This window comes from Temnothorax americanus, unplaced genomic scaffold, assembly GCF_048541705.1.
Source record: "Temnothorax americanus isolate GAGA-0224 unplaced genomic scaffold, ASM4854170v1 Scaffold6, whole genome shotgun sequence".
NCBI lineage: Eukaryota > Metazoa > Arthropoda > Insecta > Hymenoptera > Formicidae > Temnothorax > Temnothorax americanus.
The window spans coordinates 6,176,026-6,200,279 of record NW_027509751.1 but is presented as its reverse complement, the minus strand read 5'-3'; the positions used below and the strand labels follow the sequence as shown (position 1 = coordinate 6,200,279).

The 24,254-nt window shown below is 36.2% G+C and overlaps 1 protein-coding gene and 1 long non-coding RNA gene across 4 annotated transcripts in view; one reads left to right on the top strand and one right to left on the bottom strand.

The window, feature by feature from the left end:
• Window positions 1-848, bottom strand: part of LOC143904983 (uncharacterized) — a 51,283-nt gene extending 50,435 nt beyond the window's left edge. For 2 of the 3 annotated variants that reach the window (XM_077420038.1, XM_077420037.1), the window contains exon 1: window positions 544-847. The gene's annotated coding sequence lies outside the window, so the exon portion shown is untranslated. Of the gene's footprint in view, window positions 1-543 lie in introns of all 3 variants that reach the window. The other variant, XM_077420039.1, reaches the window with a different exon arrangement.
• The window catches only part of LOC143904989 (uncharacterized), a 72,672-nt gene that overhangs the window by 16,221 nt on the left and 32,197 nt on the right, over window positions 1-24,254 (top strand). The window lies entirely within an intron of this gene.

Sequence of the window (24,254 nt, the reverse complement as noted above, 5' to 3'; positions counted from 1 at the left end):
CCGTAAATTGATGAGCTCTACACTCGGTTTAGTACTATCGTTTGGTTCTCATCGTGTTTCATGGTTTCGGCACGAGTCAATGTTATGTATATGAATACTGCAGTTTATCATGTGTGCGGCGCGTAAATACACGCGCAAGCACATACACCTATACATACACACGTAAAGGCTAGTAATAGATACTGCATTTGATTAAAATATTAAATATAACGTTACCGGCAACGCAAAAGTATGTAGAAAATAAAATCGTTGCGAAAAGCCGGATTTTGTTGTTACTACTAATTTTTTTTATAACAGAAGACGGCAAAATATTTATTAAGTCAATTTACCTCTGGAATTTATCATGTCAGAGAACTATTTTGTTTCGCTTAAAGTCAACATATTTTTAAAAATTATTTGTAATTTTTCTCTGGCTGATTAAGTTACTAGCGACGTGATTTTTTTTTGTTCCGTGATTCAACAGAGTACTGCAGAGTACTTTGTGCTTTTTCAAGTACTTATCAGTAGGGTAGGAGATTACGTAAAGAATCACACAGTACTCACTTCAATGCGTAGTATTCTATTGTAGATTCCTTTTTTTGTATTCTGGATTCTGGTGCTCGGTCTTATCTACGATGCACTGCGCGACCGAAAAAAATGTTCTCGGAGCATTGTCGGCGGTCTCTTCGCGCGGCTGGGTCGTTATCACGAGCTCGACACGTCGGTCCTCGTCGATAATTGGTTCAAAATGTGTACACTTGCGTCGGCGTTACCACGGCGTTACCACGCCGTAGACTACGCCACACGTTTGCGTTTGCGGCGGCCCCGAAGCCGCGCGTTTCAGCTTCCGCCGACGACTGACTCTATCGCTTTTTGGGCACGGCGCCTGCGCCCCTTCTCGTCCACCTACGATCCTGCCGCGTGCACCACGCGTCTTTCTGAACCTTGAGGTTAATAATTGTAGAATCAGAAATCAACGAGGCATATTGACATATTGACATATCGATTTAATAATCGTATTGTATTATCCAAATCTGATGTGTGGTTTTCTGACTCTGATTTTCCATAAAAAATAAATATCGAAATAGAATGCAACATTCTCGACACGAATCGATGCCGAACGATCGCGCGGCACGAATAATCTCAAAGCGAGAGGGCAAATGCAGGCCCTCGTCCCAACGCGGATATTCGAGTATGATACAAGATTACACGAGCTTCGGAAGTGCGAAGGTAACGTCAGAGATCGAAGTCGAATCGTCTCGTCGACTTCGGCAATGCGCAACGACCTAGATTTTCGCTCTCAGTACAGGTAACCAGCAGCGTCGATCAAAGTTCGTAAAAATCGCCAAGCGGGAAGTGACGGAATTCGAGAGGCATTACTACTTCGTCGTCGTCGTTGTCGTTTATAAGCTTCGCGATCGACATGACGTCAAGAATACTCTCGGCAAGGGAAAAGACACACGTTTCGCAAAACACGAGGGCGCGTTTCTGAACTTCCGTCGCATTTGTCGCTCGCGTATAATGGCCGCCAAAGTTTCATACAAGCACGTATCTTCCCATTTCTCGCTTTTTCATAGGATTTACATGTTGTTACGTTCACATTTTCGTCGCGCTATTTTTGCCTTCGCAATCCGCCGTGCGAGGTTTTCCTCCTGCACGAAATTGAAATTTCCGCACAGTGCGGATATAAACGTCGCTCCTGCTGGCATTCTATTTGCATATATTTGTTACGTAAAGACTTGGATATAAATAAACGTAGATCTTTGCTTCAATTTACATCTACACTCTTAAGCATGTGTCGCCAAAAATTGGAGGTACATGGTACCTCGAAGTTAGGAAGTACGTTATGGGCAACGAATATTCACCCGACAAAAAAAATTATTTATTTCAAAATTTTATTATTATTTTTTAACTAAATTTGTTTCTTAAGATGCAGTCTATGATTATAAATATTTTCTCGTATTTGAAAAATCACTTACCATGCGGTGGGATTCGACCTCGGGACTTCTGGATCGTGCGAGCTAACTGCCTTACGTGATAGACTACTTCTTAATTTAATGTAAGTGTTATATATAGTCTACACATATGTCACAACCAGCGCAAATATATAGTTTTTCAAAAATCATCTTAAGAAACAAATTCAGTTTAAAAAGAGTAATAAAATTTCGAATTGGATATATGATATAATATTGCCCGCTGCTATTCGCGAATGTCTTTCGTTCAACAAATGTCGCGATCATGCCATGCATGGTTGGCTACGTATACGAGGTACGTATGTAGGAGGTATATACGGAAAGCCTCCCAAAAAACTGTACTTCCTAAAACTGTACCTCTTATGACACGTCCGTGCACGTCCGCGTCGAGTGGCTTCGCGAATGTCTTTTGTACGAGGTACATATATGTAGGAGGTACACATTTGTACGAGGTACATATGTACGTACGAGGTACGTATGTACGGGGTACATACGGGAAGCACCCTAAAAAACTGTACCTCCTAAAACTGTATCTCCTAAAAAATTGTACCGTGAATTTATAAGTGCGGTACCTCCAATCGGTACCTCCTCCTTTATCAGTACCTCGTGTATTTCGTACCTCGTGCTACTGTACCGGGAAAAGTATCTCCTAGCAGCATGTAACTCGAAATGTCATTTTTATTTAGAAATTAGTACCTCGAATTTTTGGAGATAAGAAAGAGACGCGTTTTTTTGTGTGCGTTAAATTTAATATAAATAAAATAGATATTGCGCTGCAAGGAAACGGCACCTGTCAATTTATTTCTCGCTTTTTGTAACGTGTCTTTATTTTATAAATTACATTTCCGATAGTCATATACTTAGCCAGAATTGTTAAATTATAGGTATTATACACGAAAAGAACGGTTTTGCTGAATTATTAAAAAATTTAGTTAGGTACAAATCTGAAAATAATTTTGTTGCACCATCAAAATAATTATGTAGAACAGTCAAACTTATTGCTAAAATGCCAAAAAAATTTTTACAGCATTATCATCATACTTCAGTGATTTACTAAAATTATTTTGATGGTATAACAAAATTATTTTCAGATCTGTAGGTATTTAGTTAAATTTTTAAATATTTCAGTACCGTTCTTTCCGTAGGAAATCTGAAATTAAACATTTCCGATAAATAGCAGCTTTTAAACTTGCGTTTATTGTATTGATCGTAGGTATTAATAACTTATTACATAAATCACAAAATTAAGAAAAAATAGTCGAAAATACAAGCTAAATTAATGTAATGTTTCTCTAATAATAAAATCACAATAGCTATTACTTTTTTTTTCATTTCCCAATGATCGTTAAATGGACATCATTTTTTTAACGACTATTTAATACTTTTGATATATGCCAACATTTCCAATGTTTTACTTTATATGCGAATATTCTATGTAAATCACAACGCTTATTTTTATTTATACTTCCATAGTATAGTATTTGATTGATCTCATACAAATGGTGTTATCAAGGATTGGAGACTATGGATAATTAACCAACAAACCGGGTCACATTTTGAGCGGTCGCGACCGGAAAAAAGAGTCTTGGATAAACCGCGGGCGGCCAAAATTTTCAAATCTTAATTGCGGTGAAATGGTGTGTAATGACGTGAAATATTGTCCAGAGAAAGATGCTGACTCTTATTACGGCCGAGCGGGCTCCGAACCTTTTAATCTGAAGCCTCCTGGCCCCGGTGCCTGCAAGAAAATGCTGACCCGACAGTTCCACTGCCAATCTGTTACGGTCGCGAGAGAGTATATTTTCGCGTGCGCCCTTTTTTTTTATTCTCCTTTGCGTTTTCCTTGGCCGCTGCCACCGCCTAACATCATCATTTCCTGGCACGAATTTTCACGCGCGGTTTTCGAGTATTTTTATTGCAAAATGCAGATCGTTAACGTCGTGGAAAATCGGTGACCATTCCCGTAAAATCAAAAAGAGAAATATCGCCGGAAGACGACTAATTAAATCTCGGCAAATATTACATCAACGCTCCGCGCATGGTTTTCATTTATCTCTTATTAGCTTATCTGATGAAATGTTTTAATCGAAACTTCAGTATTTTTACAGTCAGATTTGAGAGTTATTTAAACGATTTCGTTATGTGATTTTTTATTTTTATATATTAAAACATAATGTGAATTTTATACACGTCTTATATTCATATTTATTGACGATGAATTTCATATTTTAATTTATACTTTTTCGCATTTGTAAAGTGAGAGAGCAGACAGAAAATTCGCACGTTATTTTTGCTTGCAAAATTTTCGCGGAGGTAACGGAACCCGGCTCTGTTGCCAATTAAGCGCGGACGACTCGTTAGTGAGAAAGCAACTGGCGGCTTTATTTTAATCTCAAACAATCAAAAGCTTCGACAGCGTCGGCTGCATTTTATTATCACACGTGATATTTTGTTTCGCGTCGCAGAGTCGCATTTACACACTCGTTGGTTAACGTCCTTATTTATTCGCTCGTCATAATGATAACGCTCTTGCGTCGTGTTTAATGGGACGAATTTCTCAGTGAAATGTCGCGCCTACGCATGGTGGCATCGTTCCGAAAATTCAATTTCCAGCGAATATACAAACGGTAACATTCGCGCAGGTCCCACTTGACGCATTAATTCGAAAGTCACGGATGGCCGATCAACTCTGACATGCGAATTGACCGCAACGCGGGCTTTTTTATGATATAAATCGCGACAATGTAATCGATATTATTCAAAAGCGTTGTTGGACTAAAAAAAAGTTTCATAAAATGTAAAAATTCACAGAAACTATAATAGATGGTATTAGGATGAAGTGGAATAGTACAGAAATTTTCAATCTGAATTGTGACGTTACAGAATTATTTTATAATATCATTAATATTTATTATTTTTTGATCATCTTAGGGTTAAACAATTTATCTATTAAACAATTAATTATTGTCTTAACAAATTTATTAAACAAATATTGAATCAGTTACAAACTGAAATGCTACCTGACGCATAATTACATCGTCTTTGAGAATTTCCTATTATCCAAATCTGATGCAGATTCATTGGTTTTTTTAATAATAATCTTAATTATTAATTATTAATTAATATGGTATAAAATATGTCTCTTCACAGGCCAACTTCACAGACATTAGGACTGTCCATATTGTCTGAGTATTACATCGATTACCCTCGAGGATTGCATCGCATAAACCGTTTCGTGTGCCAAATAACAGCTCTTTCGTTCGGCTGTTTTGCCGTCATTTATAAATCATCACGCTCGAAGACACCTGTTCCCAGCGGATCATGCTTAGAGCGCTCTAATCGGATTTTCGACGGCTCTCGCCTTCCGGTTACGGAACCGGATAATCGCATTGGTCGTCTCCGGCACAAGCGGCATTAGTTTATGGCGTTGATTCTCCGCTGCGGCGCGGCGGATGCAACGCGTGCGATTCGATTACAGGGCTGAGTGTATCCGGCGATCGTGTCGCGCCGCGGATCGAAGGCCGAGTCGCGCGGCGAAATTGCGTTACGCTAATTGCCAGCACCGTCAGATGGATCGCCCCCGTCCGCGTCAAATTTGCTGCAAGCTTCGCTCGTGATCCCCTCTTTGCTCCGGCCTCAATTAAGAATACCGGCGATTTTCCCCCTGGGCGAAACGAGCTCGTTCCTTGCGTCGGGCATCGCGAGAGAATTCATAATTAAATTAATTCCATTTTACGCGGCCACATTTACGCGCAATGTAAATTTGCCAGGTCGGTTTTCGTCGATCAGTTGAAAAATTTAGCCAAAAGTTTTATTCGTGCACATCCCTGTTATTACGGACGAGAGGAAATTTCATATCGCGAGTCGATTATTACGGGTTATTTTTTTCATCGGTACCTTGATGGTACAAACCTTTTTCGAACGTACGGAACAGATTTTTGCGCTGACGCGCGCATCAATTTTTTGTTAGCTCGCACGCGTTCGAATGGCGGCCCCACGAGAGGTGAAAAAATTCCGTTGTATTTCTGTTGCGTTGCTGTGACGGGTGAGACGGATATTTGCATTTACGAGTCGATTTGGGTTTACCGAATTTGTCGACGCAGCGCAATTTTTTGTTCGTCCTATCTTTAATCCGTCCTAACGTCGTTATCAAAATGTATTAAAATAATTTTGGCCAACTTTTATTATAAAATATTTCACTGTGCATCGTCGGCGTTGTTACGCTCGAAAAAAAGTGCTACTCAGTCTCGGTTGATGTATACTTTTGCTCAGCTTTCCACCTCGTCGCACAACGAAAACTTCGGGCTCGTGAGAACTTCAGAGGTCGTCGTAGCTCTCAGAAACTTTCACGGTCAGTTCACGTATTCGCGGTTGGATCGCCCGTCCGTTCGTTAGCCAACTCCGTTCTCTCGTGTCCCACTCGCGAAGTGCTCTTCCGGTCCACCCTTATCGAAAAAGCTTTCCGTGTCTTCGGTAAATGTTTTTACGATGGCCAGATGTCTCGACCGAGGTTGATTAACTTGCACGACCGCTCGCCGTAAATCGAAACCGCGAACATATCGCACAGAGTACTGAGAGTACCGCATGGTTTCGTTGACAGTTTCGTCGCCAATCCGATGAGCGCCCGAGTGAATCTGAAAGATCGTATTTTAGAAAAGACGAACGTAATTTTTAATTTTACTGAAGCGACAAAAATTGTCCTTATCGTGCAGGAAAAAGGACGAGTTATTTTTATGTCTTTTAATACATTATGCATATCTTTCTAGCAAATAATCATTATTTATCGACTCCAACGCTTTTCACATAAAGAAAGTTATAATTATATATATTTATTAGAATTATCGAAAATCTGAAAGATTTGTGTTACATATTTTATGCAGTAGTCGACTTGCAAGGACAAAGAATCTTCTTAGCGCAGTCATCGTGCATTATATGGTGCTCCATGATTGTTATAAATTATTCAGGAGTGACAAAGCCGCGCGTTGTCGTTTGCGCTTCTAAAGCTCGGATTACTGTGGCTAAGACGCTATTCTTTATCCAAGCTTCCTTTGGTCGTTAGCGAAATCTGCTCGCCTCGGCGGGTTTCCAATACGGGACCCTTCGAGGTATCTTATTCCTGGCGAAACTTTATTATTCACCCGCATTCTTCACCTTCGCGCTGTCTTTGAACAAATTTGTCGCGAGATGACAGCCAAAGTCCAAAGAGGTAACGCGCTTAACGGATCGTTTGTGAATCAAAACTGTGATTTATATCAGACGACCGCTTTGCACTTTGAACGCGAAAATCTCCTGAATATATATTTTATTGTTCGGTATTACACATAATGAGGCGCTCTTTTCTCCATCAAAAGGGAACGGAGAACGTCCCTTATTATGGAAATTTGCGATTTATTTATGCCTTTGCCGTAAATTTATTCACCACAACAAACTGTAAAATTTGTACTTTTTAAAAAGTTAAAAAAATAAATATCTCTACTCCCCGTAGTCCGACAAATCAGATATTTCTTTATCGTGATTAAAATTTGTAATTAACAGTCTTTAAATTTCGAGCGATGTACCTTATGGTATCTCGAAGGCCCCCTCCGGCTTCGGCCGGCGGGTTTTTACAACCAACGTACAAACAAATCTTCTTAGAGGGACAGGCGGCTTCTAGCCGCACGAGATTGAGCAATAACAGGTCCACCTATGATGCTTTTAGATGTTCTGGGCCGCACGCGTGCTACACCAATTACACGGCAATAGTTTTATCGACATAAAATAAACTTTTACTCTGTAAATGATGATCAATAACAATTTATTTAATATTTATTTTAATTTAAACACATATTTACTATAGACTGATAATACTGATATTAATAATTGAAATTTAATCGAAATCTTCTAATTCAGATTTGTTTTCTTTTTTTTCGTCGTCCATCGTATCATTTTCAGTGACTGATGCCAATTCTTTGAGACATAAAAGAGCTAACGTTTCGCTACTGAATGGTTTGCTTTTTTTCTTGGGCCGTGATCGCGAGCTCGTTATAAATGTGTCCGAGTTTATTAAAAGTCTATTTAATATGTCCCTGTTACAAGCTTTTCTCGAGAATTTCCTCGAAAAATTTTGTCGATATTGACGGAAGTGTTTGTTTCGTGCCCCCTCAGCAGCTTCCTCCGATAGTTGCCCAATGGGTACTAGTGCGTGAGAAATAACCGTAGCTCCGTGGATTGAAATTTTATGAATTGTAGGTGACATTGGATGCCAGTCATATAAATTAACGTAAAAATGAGCTGTATCGGTCATTCTCAATTTGCACGTTTTACTTAGCCTGTATTACATTCTCTTAAATTCGATATGTTCTGTGGAAAGCTCCACTTAATGCTGAATTTTGATTCATAGATGATCAACACTTTTACAGGAGAAATGTGCGAGAGTAAAATCGAAGAACACTATTTACTTAACATTTTCTCTCTCTCTCTCTCTCTCTCTCTCTCATCGCTGAGAGATATTTACTTAATAAAATAAATACTCGCGGTGAATTTAAGCAAGAGGTTTTTGAAGAGCTTTTCTTTGAAGCGTTTCATAAAGTATGCGCGGTTACGTACGATCGCAAATACGTTTGATAAACGGCTTATACTATGCGGAGATAAAGGAAAGCTTGACGAGCGTACGCGGAAGTACTATAAAGAACAATACTATCCCATAAACGAGTCTCAACGTTTATTCGGAAGTCATACCGAGATCACGCCTGATCTATCAAATTTTTCTCACGACTCTATATGGCGTATTTTCGCTGGTCTCACATGTAGTGCGCATCAGACGCGGATGCTCGGCATTCACAAACACGTAAATTCCTTGCACGAGATCTGCATTCAGGTCGCGGAAAGAAAATTGGGCGATATATGACATCGTTTTGTTCAGATTCTTCGTGGCTCAGATTTACTTCGATTTATTACGAGATAAGGAAAAAATATATGTTATAGTTAATTCAAGAAGACTCTGCATAAGACTTTAGTCACTCTTCTCACGTCACGTCTCCATTAAAGATAAAACATTTCAGCAACATATTCGTGTGAAATTTACGAGATCTAGAACGTTAGAAATTACATATTATATTTTTCTTTTATTGATGCGATCGACTCGACCGATTCTCCTTTTATCTCTCTTATTTTCTCTTTTTACGTCTTTGTGTCGTTCATTTTGTATCGTCGCTGAAAAGCAGCGTAGCTACTGGCACGCAACGTTTTGTAACTGCACAGGGCATGCATTTACTTTTCTCTAAACATTGATCTCGAGCATCAACTATTTGATATTTTCTTCCCATCTCTTCTTCAATCTCTCTCAACCTTTTTCGTTTCTCTCATGTCTATAGATTTTTTCTATATCCTTACTTCTTTGTACAGAAACTATCGTTATTTGATAGAATGTTTGCAACTGATTTTCGATTCGCTTTTCGTACGCTTGAAATTTTTGATCGTTTTATTCATTCTCAGATGAAATTGTATTAGGTATCTTACAATCACCAGATGTAGATTTTAACTGTTGCGTGTAAAACCATGTAGTCCTATTGCTAACGAGTCTAACAAAATTAATCGTTATCTTAGACAATGCTAATTGTTCCGTAATTTTCTGTAAATTGTCGCGATCGCGGATCAATGCCGTACCGGTGACGCCATCCTTTAGTCGCCCTCCGAACAAAGGGATTTCGCGCCGCTCCCTGCGTCAACCCTGACCGCGAAGTTCTCCCGATGAGTATCCAGGGATGTATCGCGTGGAACGATGCTGGAAGTGCGAGCGGCCGCATGACGGACCGCTCGAATAGCGCTCGGCTCCGATTTTTTTTACGCGAATAAGTACTGTTTTTTTTGCGAGCAAAAAAGGAGAGAGACACGTGGATTGTGTCAATCTCGGTGTTCGGCTTGTGTCCGTCTCGTGTCCCGTTTTACCGACATTTTGCTGTGCGTACGTATGTATGCGTATTTTATTTTACGTACGTGTATAAGCAACCTGATGTACAATAAAAAGATAAGATTATTATTTAGCGTTTTTCTAGGAAATAGTAAGGGAATATATATGTATAATAAAGTTCGACATGCACAGTGTTATGTAAAATTTTGCACAAATTTTTAAATAAAAGCGGTTAAGTATATAGATTTTATATAAGGCAAATTAAATCGCCTAATACAATTTATCAACGCTTATTTATGATCAATATTTGCTCCGTCATCAAAAGTATTTCTTCGCACAATCTTATATAATGATTTATTCCTGGCTTTTCTTTTAGCTTTTTATCTTATGGTTAATTATTCAGCTCCTTAGTCTTTCTTCATTTTTTTATCACTAATGTTTTTGCAACATTACATCTCTCTTGTCCTTATCTTTCTGCCAATCGCACTTTGTCCCTCTCGTCCTCGTTATATCCTTCCGCTTGATTTATACTCCTCATTGATCTTTTTCACTAATAAAATCTTGTTTCTTATCCCTTACGTTTTTACAACTTTGTTTCCGCTTTTCTTCTCTGTTCTTTACATTTATATGCATCCTGTTTTCCTTGATATTATTGATACTATTAATATTATTGATGCTTGTTTATCATAAATTGAGTGAGAACGATTATATTTGCGTAACGTAATAATTTAGTGCAATAATTTACGGTAAATTATATTCGTTTTTCAAAACAAACGATTTCACGACGCATTTTTATCCAGCAAATTTTCACTTGTTCGCCGCTCGCTTGCAAAACCTATATCTACGGAATTTCTCGCGGATGCTAAACGGAAACATTTGTAACGAAACTCGTAAAACAATCGGTTTCGCATTTGTTTCGGGCTCTCAAAATCGCTTCAGTTTTACCATATTCTTAATATGTCCGGAAGCGAGATATCGATATCTTCGGACGAGCGTTTACGTGGTTTGTTTGAAAATAGCGAATGCATATCGCTTCGAATGGCCCTCACTAACGATAACTCGTATTTATTGTAGCACAGTCGAACACAATTTCAAGCGTTTTTTTTTTTGCATCTTGTTCCTCCCGCTCGTATATTCTCTCCTGCTTGAATCAGTATAGCCTTACGCGAAAATGTACACTTGATTTATTCAATTGACGTGCATCGTGATACAGTAACAATTGGTCTGTGATTTTCAAAAATATTCCGGATTAGGCGGCCCCGATTTTGACGATTGGAAACACGTGGCGGTCTAAATCCGTTTGGCCATTCAAATCGGTCGCGAACGCGTGTAAAGCGGGCGCGAATACACGAATTCGCGCGATCGTGCGCGTGCAAATTTCATCATACCGCTCATCCGCATTCAAAAGGAGATTCAGCTCACGCTCGACCCAATCTCCGGACCCATCGCGCGTTATCGGGAGCAACCTCTTGTCCTCCCCCCCGTCGCGAGCATCGATAAAAATATCCGATATACCGACGAATCCGCCTTATACCACGAGCTGACGTTACCCGCTCGTAAATCCGCAGAAAGACGGAAAAAGCGCGGCGGCTATAATCGTTATCCGTTAAATCCGCGCGATGCTTCGCGTCTCTCCACAGCCGAATGGATTGCACTAGTGTCATGCCAGCAACCGCAGGCTTGATCTGTATCCACCGCTCTTGAAACATTCAAGGCCCACGAGACTGCCGAGCTTTACAGAATTTATTGCAACGCGCAACAATAGCTCCTCCTTTTTCTTCAGCTCTCCCGTTAACGGTTAAAAATTTACCACTTGTTTCACGGTTCGAGTAACGATCAAGCTAGATTTTCAATATTATAAACCTAAACTTTACGACGTTGCTTAATAGAAACGAATAAACTTTAATTCTTAACGCGGAGTTTGCACGTAAATAGTAACGAATCGTGTGGTGAATGCCTCGCTTATATTTTAGTTTCATTTGTAAGTAATCGAGAGTATTCTCGAGTTGCGATTGTGCCAAGCAAATAATTAGGGAGTAAACAACTTTGACAAGCAAAAAAATAGACCTTTTTTAAAATAAAAACTATACACATAAATTTATTCTGTTTTTTTAAGCCATAAAAGAAAATAAAATTATGTGCTAAAGTTACAAATACTCAGTTTTTTTATTTCTTAAATATTTAACTTGGAAAAAAAAGAAATTTTTAGCTTGTCAAAAGGTTGTCTACTCCCTTAAGTAGTGACTTATAAATAAAAAAATTTGATGATTAAATCCATTATTATTTTGACTTTAAATACTTTTTTTTGACAACTTCCCCCATCGCAATTAAATATTTTATAAATAATAAATTAGTATAGCGACGCGTATGTACCTATAAATATATACGAAAGTTAAACATATTAATATAATAATCATTTATATCTCCAAGGCAACCCGACTAGCTTCGCAATTCACTGTAAGTTGATCATTAATTTCAAACGAGTAGATGTCTAGCATATCACTAGACCACTTGGCTTGCTTCCCTCTATTAGCTTCGTGTAAACCTGATGACGTAGCTACTATACGTTGTGGTTGCAAGGATCGAGATGCTGTTTACAAGGGTGCATCTTTGGACTCTGTTCGGTTTTGCGAACTGCATCTTTGTTTACCTTCTTATCTGTGAGTGCTCCTCGTCTTCTGAGCATTAGCAGTCAAAGTTGTTTACTCGCTTTCGTTTCCTTGGCACGGTACTCACGTACCACAACCCGTACCCAAAACTGGAGAGGTAAAAGATAAATTTACTCGTTAAACTGAGAGTAAATGTATTTTCAGTATCTTTATTAATGCGAGTTGCGAAAGCTTAATAAATTAATTGCTGTTTATCCGTAATAAATTCACTGTGACTAACACCGTTTTATTTTCTCAATATACAAAATGTTCGTTAATAGTCGTCCCTGACAGTCGTACTGATGTTTCTTCTTTCCGAAAATAATTCTTCAATGCTTTAAATCCATCTCTTTTGATTATCTTTAATTTTCATCGATGAATTTTCGGAAGTATGGATTTACTTAAATTGTTTTAAAGTCACACAGTACTAGTGTTCCGTTTTCTGTAAAAGTTAGCTCTTTGTCTGATTGCGTTCGTGCCAAGAAACAGTAACGCGAGAGAATCTTTTCAACTTTCAGAGGTCCTTTATTTTTTAGAAAATAGCCTTTTGTGCGCGCGACAAAGATATCAATCCGTGGATGTTTCAGTGTTACATTCGCGTCGTTAGATCTCCAAAGAAATAGAGAGACACAACGAGCGGGTATGTATCGCGATATATCAAATCAATTTTGGGGCTGAAGCGCTCGGTATCGTGTTTCACGCGTGTTTCATTCGGCTTTTCCGAACAGCTGCAACCGATCGTATATATTATTTTTTCAGGATAAATTCGCTAAGTTAAGCCATTTGCATTGTCCAAAGGTGTAGCCGCTCCGTTTGTGCCGTGAACATGTATATTATCAATTTTAATATTCTGATATTTGTTCGATACACATATTTAAAGATTTGGCAACTCAACATAAAATATTAAAAATTATTTTAATATTATTGGCAATTAGCCAAAGGTATTAGCTTTCTCATTAAGTTTCCACAATTTTTGTAACTTACGTTTACAATAATATAAAACGCTTAAATTAAAATGTATATAATATAGATCTTTTTAAATATACACGACAATAAAATACGTATATTTTTACTCATCTTATATTCATGTTTTCCCGCATCAATTTTCGTTCGTTCGGTACACAGACATTAAGCATTAACGGACCTTGAACATATTTACACGCAATTTACGATGAGTCGATAAACTAACAAATAGAGCGGCAACAAAGCTAGTCCTTGATTGGAAAAGACGTGCAACGGAATGAAGATTGAGGGGAATTCGAGTCAATGGCCACAAATGCTATTGTTCCTGGATATTGTATCCGCGTAAGAGCATCCGCCGGACAAGTCCAATGTTTATTGTCAGGCCACATTGGCGGAAACTACTGGTCGTTTGGCTCGCGAACCAACATTTCCGAACCAGGTTTTTTCGACGCGAAGAGGGAAAAAACAATATCATCAAGAAGCGATCGTATCACGGAATACATTTTCATTAAATAGAATTCGGGCGACACTGATGCACGCGCATACAAATTACTTATTCTTATTCTGCATATTATTTTTAACGAAGTTCTTAGTAGTCAATTTTACCGCTGCACGTTTTTTTACTACATTTATTAATCAATCTGATCATTATCTTTGTGCGTCACCTGCACTCTTGCGGTAAAATAAATCAAAATTATAGCTGAAGTTATTTGCAATAAAGATCTAATTTTCTAATAGGTTTTTAATTTGATGGACATCAGTTTACATAATACGATAATTATTTATTTTATGAAAAGTCAGATTATATAATATATATAATATAATAATCGTTTACTTCTATACATTTTCTTAATTGTCTATATGATCTTGTAATTCTATATTGAACGACTCTTAAATGTATTCGATGATTTATGAACCATACCATACAATTCACGTAGTAAAAATAAAAATTAAGAAAAAAATTGAAGATCCTCGTAAAAGCACAAAAAGAGATAACGATATCAAATTCGTGACTTCTTGATGTAGTTCAGAATTCATGAACGCTGCTGTACGCGCGCGCGCGCGCGCTATCATTTCGTCTGTCGCGTCATGTATACGAGAACTATAATATTTGCTTATATACGCGCGCGTGTAAACACCACGCTGCACAGGACAAAGACGTTTTCGGCAGTCTCTATTGATCTAGTGTGCCACGAAGGGCTAGTAGGCCACTTCGCTCTTCGTGTAATTTATCACCTACTGTTTATGTCTACCTCTACATGCTCCTTTTTACGTCGAGAATAAGGGCCTGGCTGTACCTATAAAATGTACTAAATCACACGATTTGGCGGTTTATTTCGCTAAAACTGCTGGACCGGGTTTTTTATTTCATGACAAATGAACCGTTTTTAAGTCTGTATAAATGATTTAAAACGTAAATCCGCTTATATTGCAGTCGTGTGCAGGATATCTTGGTTGGATTTATGACGAAATGATGCCTCGAAGCTATTGCATAACCCTACTTTTTCATTAAGACCATTAATATCATTGAAAAATAAATAACTTGATTACGAAACACAGTTGAAAATTGCTGTTTATATATTTTTAAAATTTGCGTGACATTTATACATAAAGATTAAACATGTACACTTATAATTATTTTATAATTATTCATAAACAGATATTGTCAAAACTATAATATTTTAATAAAATTCTTAACGTATAACTAATATATACATATAACTGAAATTAACATATAACTGATTAGACACTGGTTGGTTTTATGCCGAGCAAAATGATCGAATTAACTAGAGGAATGAACTGAATCTAAAATACACGAGAGTTATTCGGAACCTACATTTGCATTATAATGCGTTCTCTGATATGATATGAATGTATGCAACTGATATGATGCCGCGCTACTTTCGAAATGAAATTGTCCGAGCAGAACAAATATGAATCTGCTAATTTTGACATGTATTTCTATTTCGGACTTTCATACGGAGTGCATAATATTTTCTTAATCAGAATGGCGGTGACGATGTGGAAGCTACAGAATACGAATATTGATAACATTCTTGTTGCAAAAATGTCATACGTATTATCCATATCTAGTTCAGAAAAAACAAAAAAATAAGACAAAAATATGAAAAAGAATAACTCGACGTTGTTCGTATAATAGGAAAGATATATTCTATCAATTAATTTTGTTATACATTAATTTAATAAGTAGATTTCTCAGAAAAAAAAACAATTTTTATATCTAATATAACATTAGAAAATCTAATATAATGATATAACAAATTTAAATATTTGATTACTCTAATAAGTGTTAAAATTAAATTTAATCAGGATTTAATTATATACAACGGTATATCTTTGTGGGAAAGAAAAACACCACTTAAAACGAGATAAAGAATGAACTCTCATTTTAACTAATATTAGTAGAAATGGCTCTACTAAATTATTAATATTATAAATATGTTTTTTTTTTACACATAACATTAATTTCCAAATTAAATAATTACGCTTCAGTTTTGTATCAGATTGTATTCTTGGATTGAAGGAAAGCCTATCTAAAATCGTGTGCGCTAAAGGAATGCCATTGGTATAGATTTATATGTGATTTCCGAGTTCAACTCTCTTTTTTTCCGCTGCACGTTTAAGATCGAGGAGGAGAACAGAAAAGGAAAGGAGTAAAAGTTAGGTGGTCCGTCGGTCTTGTCACGGAGGGTACGGATCAAGGTGCCGGCGTCACTCTTCCGTTCCATGAAACCTCGCGGAAATTGTTCTTATCTTTTGATCCCTTGAGAGTTTATCCCATCGTCGCTTCCCATAAAGCCGGAATGATCGCGCAACCTCATCCGCTCGTTCATTTCGCTATAACCATCTGCCGATTATCCGCACAACATAAAAACTGTTTTTGTTTCTTTCGAAATATTTACGGTTTATTTACATTTACGTGATTTTCTGCGTATAAGAGAAATTTTGGTCCGAATAGGAAAGAGAGAAGAAAAAACTAGACAAAGAAAGAGAGAATAGGGATGCTGCATATACATACTTACACATCAGGATATGCGAAAGAAGAAAATCGAGGATTTTTCAGTAGAAAGAGTCTGCCGTATGGTCAGACAGCAGCGAAGTGATTTTCGCGGTAGGCCGAGAAAAACTAATCCGGTTATATTTCAGACCGTATTTCCTTCGGGGTTACACGGCGCCGCGGCGCTTCGTACAAGGCGTTCTATAAAAGTACCGTAAGTATTTTTTGATGTGAGGAAACGAAGAGGATTAAAAAAAAAGAAGATAAATTTGAAGTTTTGGACGGCGAAATTTTCCTAGAAAAATTTAATACTATTACTTTACACCAGTATCAAGATTTTTATCAGATCTATTAATTATTGTTGCTAGATATGTGATATTCAACTTTTTCAAATTTCTTCTGCTTTAAGAAACTTTATATTTTTCGCTCGTTTGAAGCAAAGACTATAATGAGAAGTAAGATCATTACACGAGCATTAATAGATGTTACGGAAAATTCATATCGAATTTTTATATGTATTATTGTAACACATATATATTCCAACTATTCACTGTGCTTCGATCACAGCCGGACTTAAAGCACAGTTATCATTAGAACGTTAAAAAACTCGAATTGGTACGACGCCCTACACGGAATGAGGGAGATTCCAGGTTCGAACCCTGGCTGAGGTGATATTTTTCGCAATAAATTATTTACAGTTTTTAAATAATTAAATCGTGTCGATTTAATTGTGGGGTGATGGAAGGGTTTTTTATAACGTTCTAATGATAACTGTGTTTTAAGTCCGGCTGTGATCGGAGCACAGTGAATAGTTGGAATATACATATATGTGTTACAATAAAAATTCGATATGAATTTTGCGTAACATCTATTAATGCTCGTGTAATGGTCTTACTTCTCATTATAGCTTTTCTTCTGTTTTCTTCCTATAAAAAATAATTGTAAAAAATTAATTATATAATTTAAGAAGAAACGTATTTGATAAATAATATGATAATGAATGGAATGGATGACATAAATTTATGTAAAAAACACACAACAAATATTTATTTAATATATAAATATTAGTTGTGTATAATTATTAAATTTTTATGTTACATTGTGATGTTACTGACAAACGTACTAATAAATGTGTTTGCTATCCGCAAATTATTGTAACATGGTCTACCGTCACTTCCATTTATTTTCCGCTAGTCATTATTGACAAATAATATCGAAAATAATATCAAATGAAAAAATAATTTTAATAATACCGAGAGTATATAGATATAACGTATAGGTACTCGATACGCGCATGTAAATTTTGTCGAAGCATTCCGTCTGTATATTTACAAATATATCGCAATATCGAGATGAAGATACGGAAAATAAATATCTATTTGCAGCTATCTCTCGGTGGGATTATAAAAATCTTATATCTGTATATTTAGTAACGGGCAACTCATCTTTATTCAATAGGTAATACTGTCTCGTCGTATATTGCTATTTTTATTAGTTTTTTTTTGTTTATGCAGACAATAACACTTCGTTTTTTAACTCACCGATTTGTCTTGGTTGCTGGTCTTAATTCGCAACTTGTAAAATGCTACATAAATGATTTACATATAATATCTATATATACCATCGACTAAGAAAGAATTTTTAATAACGTATTACAAATTGATCAACTCTTACAAATTACAAGACACAAAGAGAGAGCATTACGTAAGTAATAAAAAAAACCATTTTGTTATCTTTATATATAATAATAAATACTTAAGAATAAGGCATTCGAAAGCTCTATCTGTAACTTGTAATTTGTGAAAAGTGAAAATGTTAATTTGAAACGATGTTCTACACATTTATTAATACTGATTTTAATTGGTTTTATTTCTTTCGCAAAATGTTAATTTTGCATTTTGTTCCATCATTTGGTTTTTTATTCTATTCTATTCTTTTCTGGACGAGCTTGTAAAGACATTCTCTTCATCGCAAGCAAACATCTGTGTAATGTGATTCTTCCCGGTGAAGTGGGTAGATCGAAATTCTTTCAAATTGTGTGTGTGTTGACATAATATGCGGATCTACATATCGAAGCAGTCATAAAATCTACGCTTCGTCGTTTGTTTGCATATGCATCGATATCTCGATGCGCTTGTTGACCGTGCGGATCGAAGCTTCGACGGGGTAGCTTGTCGAGAAAGGAAACGAACAATGTCGAGTCACTTGAACGGGGATGAGACCGTAAAAACATGAAATAAAGATCCCGCATCGCGAAGATTCGGGCGGTCGGTTCGGTTTTTTTTGGCGAGCGCGAGGCGGTGTTTGGACGGAGCATATTTTCGACATCGGATTTTATTCGGTTCACGTATCACCCGTGCCGTAACTACAGCTACTCATGAAAACTCTCTCGATCGAATCGCGAAAATTTCTCTTTTCTGCCTCTTTCTTACCTTTTTTCCTGCCTTTCTCTGAAAGGAAGTCTGTCTACATCTTTACATCCCCTTTCATTTCCTCGCCCATTGCTTTTTATGGACTACGTGTCTCCGTCTTTATAAATCTGCCTTCTTCTTTTGGCCTTGTCTATCTTTATCTGTTTCCTGCGTCGGCTTTTTGTATATGAGGTGTCCCAAAAGAAGCTGATGTATCTTCAACAAATAAACTGAAGATTAACTAAGACATTATGTTTATTGCTTTAACAATAAGAACTGTCAAAAATTACAAAATTATTCTACACTGTAGCAGACTAAAGAGTTTTGACGAATTAAAAGAAGCAAACTAATGAAAGAAGATTTTAATTCATTTTAATGGTACTTTATTTTAACAGAAGTTCAATGCTCAACTAAATACTTAGCGTTACAGCATTACTGTGACAAAATTGACTCCCGATTTTGTAAAATTTTGAAAGAATAGCTTACAGGACACCCTGTATGCGCCTCTATCTTTCTCGATCATTTTATTTCTGTCCTTTTTCTCTTCAGCGAGCTATATGTGTGTGTTTCCGTCTTTATCAATTTATTTTCTTTTTCGTTGTCGTTCTCGTTTCTGACCAATCTGTACATCTCCTTTCTCGTTGTTTCTATCTCCCCGCGTGGACTTGTCATCGTATCCGTTCTCGACAGCTTTCTTGGACACGCTCATCTGCTCGCCCTCCGGGCAGCTTCCGAACAGAGGTACAAATCTTAGAGCATACTGGGGTCGTTTATCTAACGAGACGGCAGGACGCTAGTCAAATAACATACTAAGTGTATCTAACTATGTCCGATGTTTTTAAAGGTAACAAGATATTTTATTTAAACATCGCCAAAAGTTTTGCGTAGGCATTACTGCAATATTCTGTGTATCATCATTGCAACACGTTAATATCAGTGATTCGTAATGATATGCATTTTAACGTATGATAATGCACTGACTGTCAAAGAATACTGTTTGATTATATTTTATAATTTCGAACGTTCCACGCCATTTAACTCAGTCTGAAGATATAACGTTCCGCATTTTCCGTACTATATGGTTCGCTAAGGAAAATTCTTCTATAACGTTGTATCGGATATCCGGAACAAATCGATCGCCGATACTACACGGGAGCTAGGCTTCAATTCGCGCGCGTCAGGATGGTTCCAATAGAACGCTGCCGGACTTGGTCCTTACCATGATAATGCATGATGCTACGGCACGGCGGTAACTGGAGAGAAATACGAGAGGAGTCAACGCAACTTATTGCATCCGCAGATGCGATCCCATGTGAAGGGAGGGCGCGGTCCGCGGGGGGCAGAAGCGATGCGGATGGAACTGCAAAATTCCGGGGCAGCATGCGCCCCATTTCATACGTCGACGTCTAAATCGTAACGACCCATGTGTACGGTATTCCCTGGGAACGTCCATTCTTTAGTAGGTCATGTCCCTCGACTGCGTTTCTAGATCTTGCGGTGCTCTGTTACAAGTTCGCGTTACACGTACATCTGCTCCTCAACTAGCCGCGAACTATGCGAACAATCTGCATAACGCTTCACGTCATTTACCACATGTTTTTCTATTAATGTAGTTTGATTCGTAAAATTAATCTGCTAGAGGATATTTTGAAATTTCACGTTAAGAAGAAATTTATTTCTTTTGATAAATGTTTCTGTGAAAAGGGAAATATTTCTATCTAGATATTCCAACATAAAGTTGCACTTTGTAAAATGTAGTCAAATTTTAAATTGAGTTTTAAACTTACTGGCAGTTTATGTTCGTCCAACAAAATATATACATATAAAATGATGTTATAATATTCTTACTGTTATATAAACGTCGATAAGAGTACATCGTTACTTTCCATCTCTTGAACCTTTCCCTGGAAATATTTCTAGCTGCTTTACGATTATAGTCTCGATGATAAGTGGAGTACGAAATTGCATAGTAAAACAAAACGTTTTCACAAACGCAATACGCATAAATATCGAATGTACTTTTTAACCCCGTTATTACACGTTGTAGTACTTTGCATAAAGGATACATAGCAGATTCGCAGCGAAGTTTTATATATTTTTATATATAATGATTTAAAAGTATTAAAAATGTTAATGTGTATCAATTATTTTGCAAGCTATATAAAACAAATATTTAGTGTTGATGTATTAAAAGCAAATATTTAATTAAAAATATAAATTACACTATTGAAATGTATTATATATATTCACGGTGAAATAAAAATAAAAATAAAGAAATAAAATAGAAATAAAGAAAATTGTACAAGATATGTGAGAACGTTTGTCAAGATCAGGCTGCTTGGAGAAAACCGTACAGGTTGTCGAGCGGACAATGAAACGGACATCGTTTCAACTTGTGCGCAGAGATTTATCTATCAAGATTTACGCGCGCGTTCACCGTTCCATTTGAAATGTCAAATTTATAATACATTTGCACAATTTGCGAGGCGTTCTACGCGGTTACATGATTATTATTCTCTCCAATTTGCTTTACTGTAATACGAAAACGCAAAATTTTCTTAAGAAAAACTAGTACTCGATAAAAACCGAAATTTATTCTTTCTCTGCGACTATTAAGTTTGAATTAGATTTACAACGTATAGTTCGCAAAAGAAATATAGTGAAACGATACGATAACAGTTTTTACTTAGTACGAACTTTTGAGCAAACTTTAAGTCTGTCTTTTTTACTAAGTTTTTTAAGGAGAGAATTTTAGAGGAAAGTAGGAAGACACAGAACCGCGGGAAAATATCTTTTATTTCCGTTTATCCCACATTGAGATTCTTATATTTTACCGCGTCGGTTCTCTCGAGCAAGTTTGGTTAAAATACAACATTTGGAAATACTCGCGTGTTGTGCGGAGGTACTATTTGAGTTTCAGAACAAGGCAGCTTTTTTTTATTTCAAGACGTTAGGGCTTATATTATACGATCAATACTTGTGTTTCTTTGGTTTCAATTTCTGGATTCGAATCTCTGCTTTTTTAATAAACAATTACAACCCCGTTCACGTATCAAGAGGATCAAGTCATCGTGCGCCTGACAGTTAACTTTAAGCAATATTAAATTTATCTTTGGATCAAAATAGAATCATCGTTACATGCAAGCAGAGCTCATTAGTTCGTATCACGTGTGCAGTTTATATGCAGATAGGTACTCGGGCACGTTCACAGTGAATTTCGCCATTGACACACCAGCAAGACGACATGGTTACTCATTACGTATACTTAATTAGAAAACTTCGGCACCGCTACATAGGACAGGAATGAATCATGGCGCGGCATCTCCATCGCGTCTGACCGAGCTTGCTGCGCGTAACTGCACCACGCGATAATATGCACTAAAGTGATAAAAGACTATAGAAGTGTGATAAACGACGCGAGAAGGAAGCATTCCTTATATATATAATCTGTTTACTTTCCTGTGTGTGTGTTTAGTGAATTTTGTATCATAAACAGTAGAGATAACCGAAAACTGTAATGTCTAAATATTTTTTGTCTACTTGCTTCAAAAATTTTCGTGTTTAGGCCACGATTTATTTCAATTTCGCTATTTGTATCATATTAAATATAAGTAAATAAAATTTGTTATTTGGTATATGATGATATGTTAAGATTTATAAGGGATTATACTCGCCGAGATTAATATAGAATTAATTTCCGAAACATTTCGTAGAAGCATCAAAAAATTAAAAATTAATTTAAAACATTTCAGATATTTTTAAACGGATACCGTCAGATTTTATTTCGAACGTCAAATGTTCGCGATCATTCTCGTTTTTTAAATTTTTGAGCTTAGATCGTGATTTATTTCAATTTTGCCAATTACATCTAAAAAGCGATCATTACTGAACATTGGGAAAACTTCTTATCGAGAGAAAGGTCTGATCTTGATTTGTTACTGACGGTATTGAGATTCAAGTTTTATTACAAGAAACGAATGCACTAGATGGTAACGACGACGTGACAAAGGCGTTAAATTATAAATCAACAGGCAAGCTTGTAAGCTGGAAGGAACTTTAGTCAGTTACTCGTTGTAATGTCCAAAGTTCAGTATACCGCAGTTGATGTCTCTCGGCGATAAATGACGTGAAATCCAAATGAATGTTATATCATCCAACAGCAAACAATATTGTTGTTACTGCAAATATTTTATTCTCGCGAAATAAATTTTTATGTTAATATAAATACATCTTGTAACTATATTGCCAGTGCGTTACAAGAATTATTTTTAATACTTGGCAATTGAAAAAGATTTATATATATATATATTTTTTAATAACTTTTTTAATATAATTGATTAACTATAAAATAATCGATATGAAGAATTCTTCGGCAATGAAATATTTGTTAGATTTCATGTCATTTTACTTTGCTTTGAACAATACACTGTTCTTTAAGTCGTCATCAATAAATATAAATGGATAGACTTTGAAAGACTAGAATAAAATTGGGGCACACATTTTAAAATAAGTAAATTATGTAGAAATGTGTGGTTGTGAAATTTCCTGTCCTGCTTTTATCTTTTATGATATGCATTAAAAAATATTGTTTCCTTGCTGCCATCTTACATTATATTTAATCTTGGAACGATGTAAGAAGAGGTTAAATAAGAGCCTCAAATTCTATTTTAAAAATATCTAAGAAGTGGAGAACGAAAGAAAGAAATTTAGAAATATATCTAAATATTAATATATTTTTTTTCATCATGTGTTTAATAAATAATTTATTTTTATTTCTCTCTTTAATAAAACATATAAATATTTTGTTCTTCAATCTTCATTGTCCGTTATGTGAATGTTGCTTTCTTATACATATAATAAAGCGATGATTATACATGTTCCAGGATTATGATATGCATGTTCTTTACGCTAATCTATTCTAGCCCATCTATTTCAAGGTTCTGGATCTGTGAAATATTGTATATATTTCTAACAATACTCATAGATCCATTGCCATGATTAAAATAAATAATTTGACACTCACCGATGCGATGCGTAACGACGGAGTTGTAGCTACGTTGCATATCTATACGTTGATTTGTAATTCAAATATAAAATCCATATTATAGTATGATTTATGCTATAATTGAGAGAATTTATAAGTAATATTAAATTATTAATAAAAATAATTGCCCCCATTGAATTTCTTATTCGTCTCTTTCTTTATTTAATAAGATACGCAATATCTCTCTCTCTCTCTCTCTCTCTCTCTCTCTCTCTTTCTCTCTCTCTCTCTCGCTTTCGAAAAATCTTTTTCTTAACTCTAAACTTACATAGAATTTTGTAAAAATCCGTTTTTTTAATTCAAATCATCAAATTAAATAACGTAAGTAA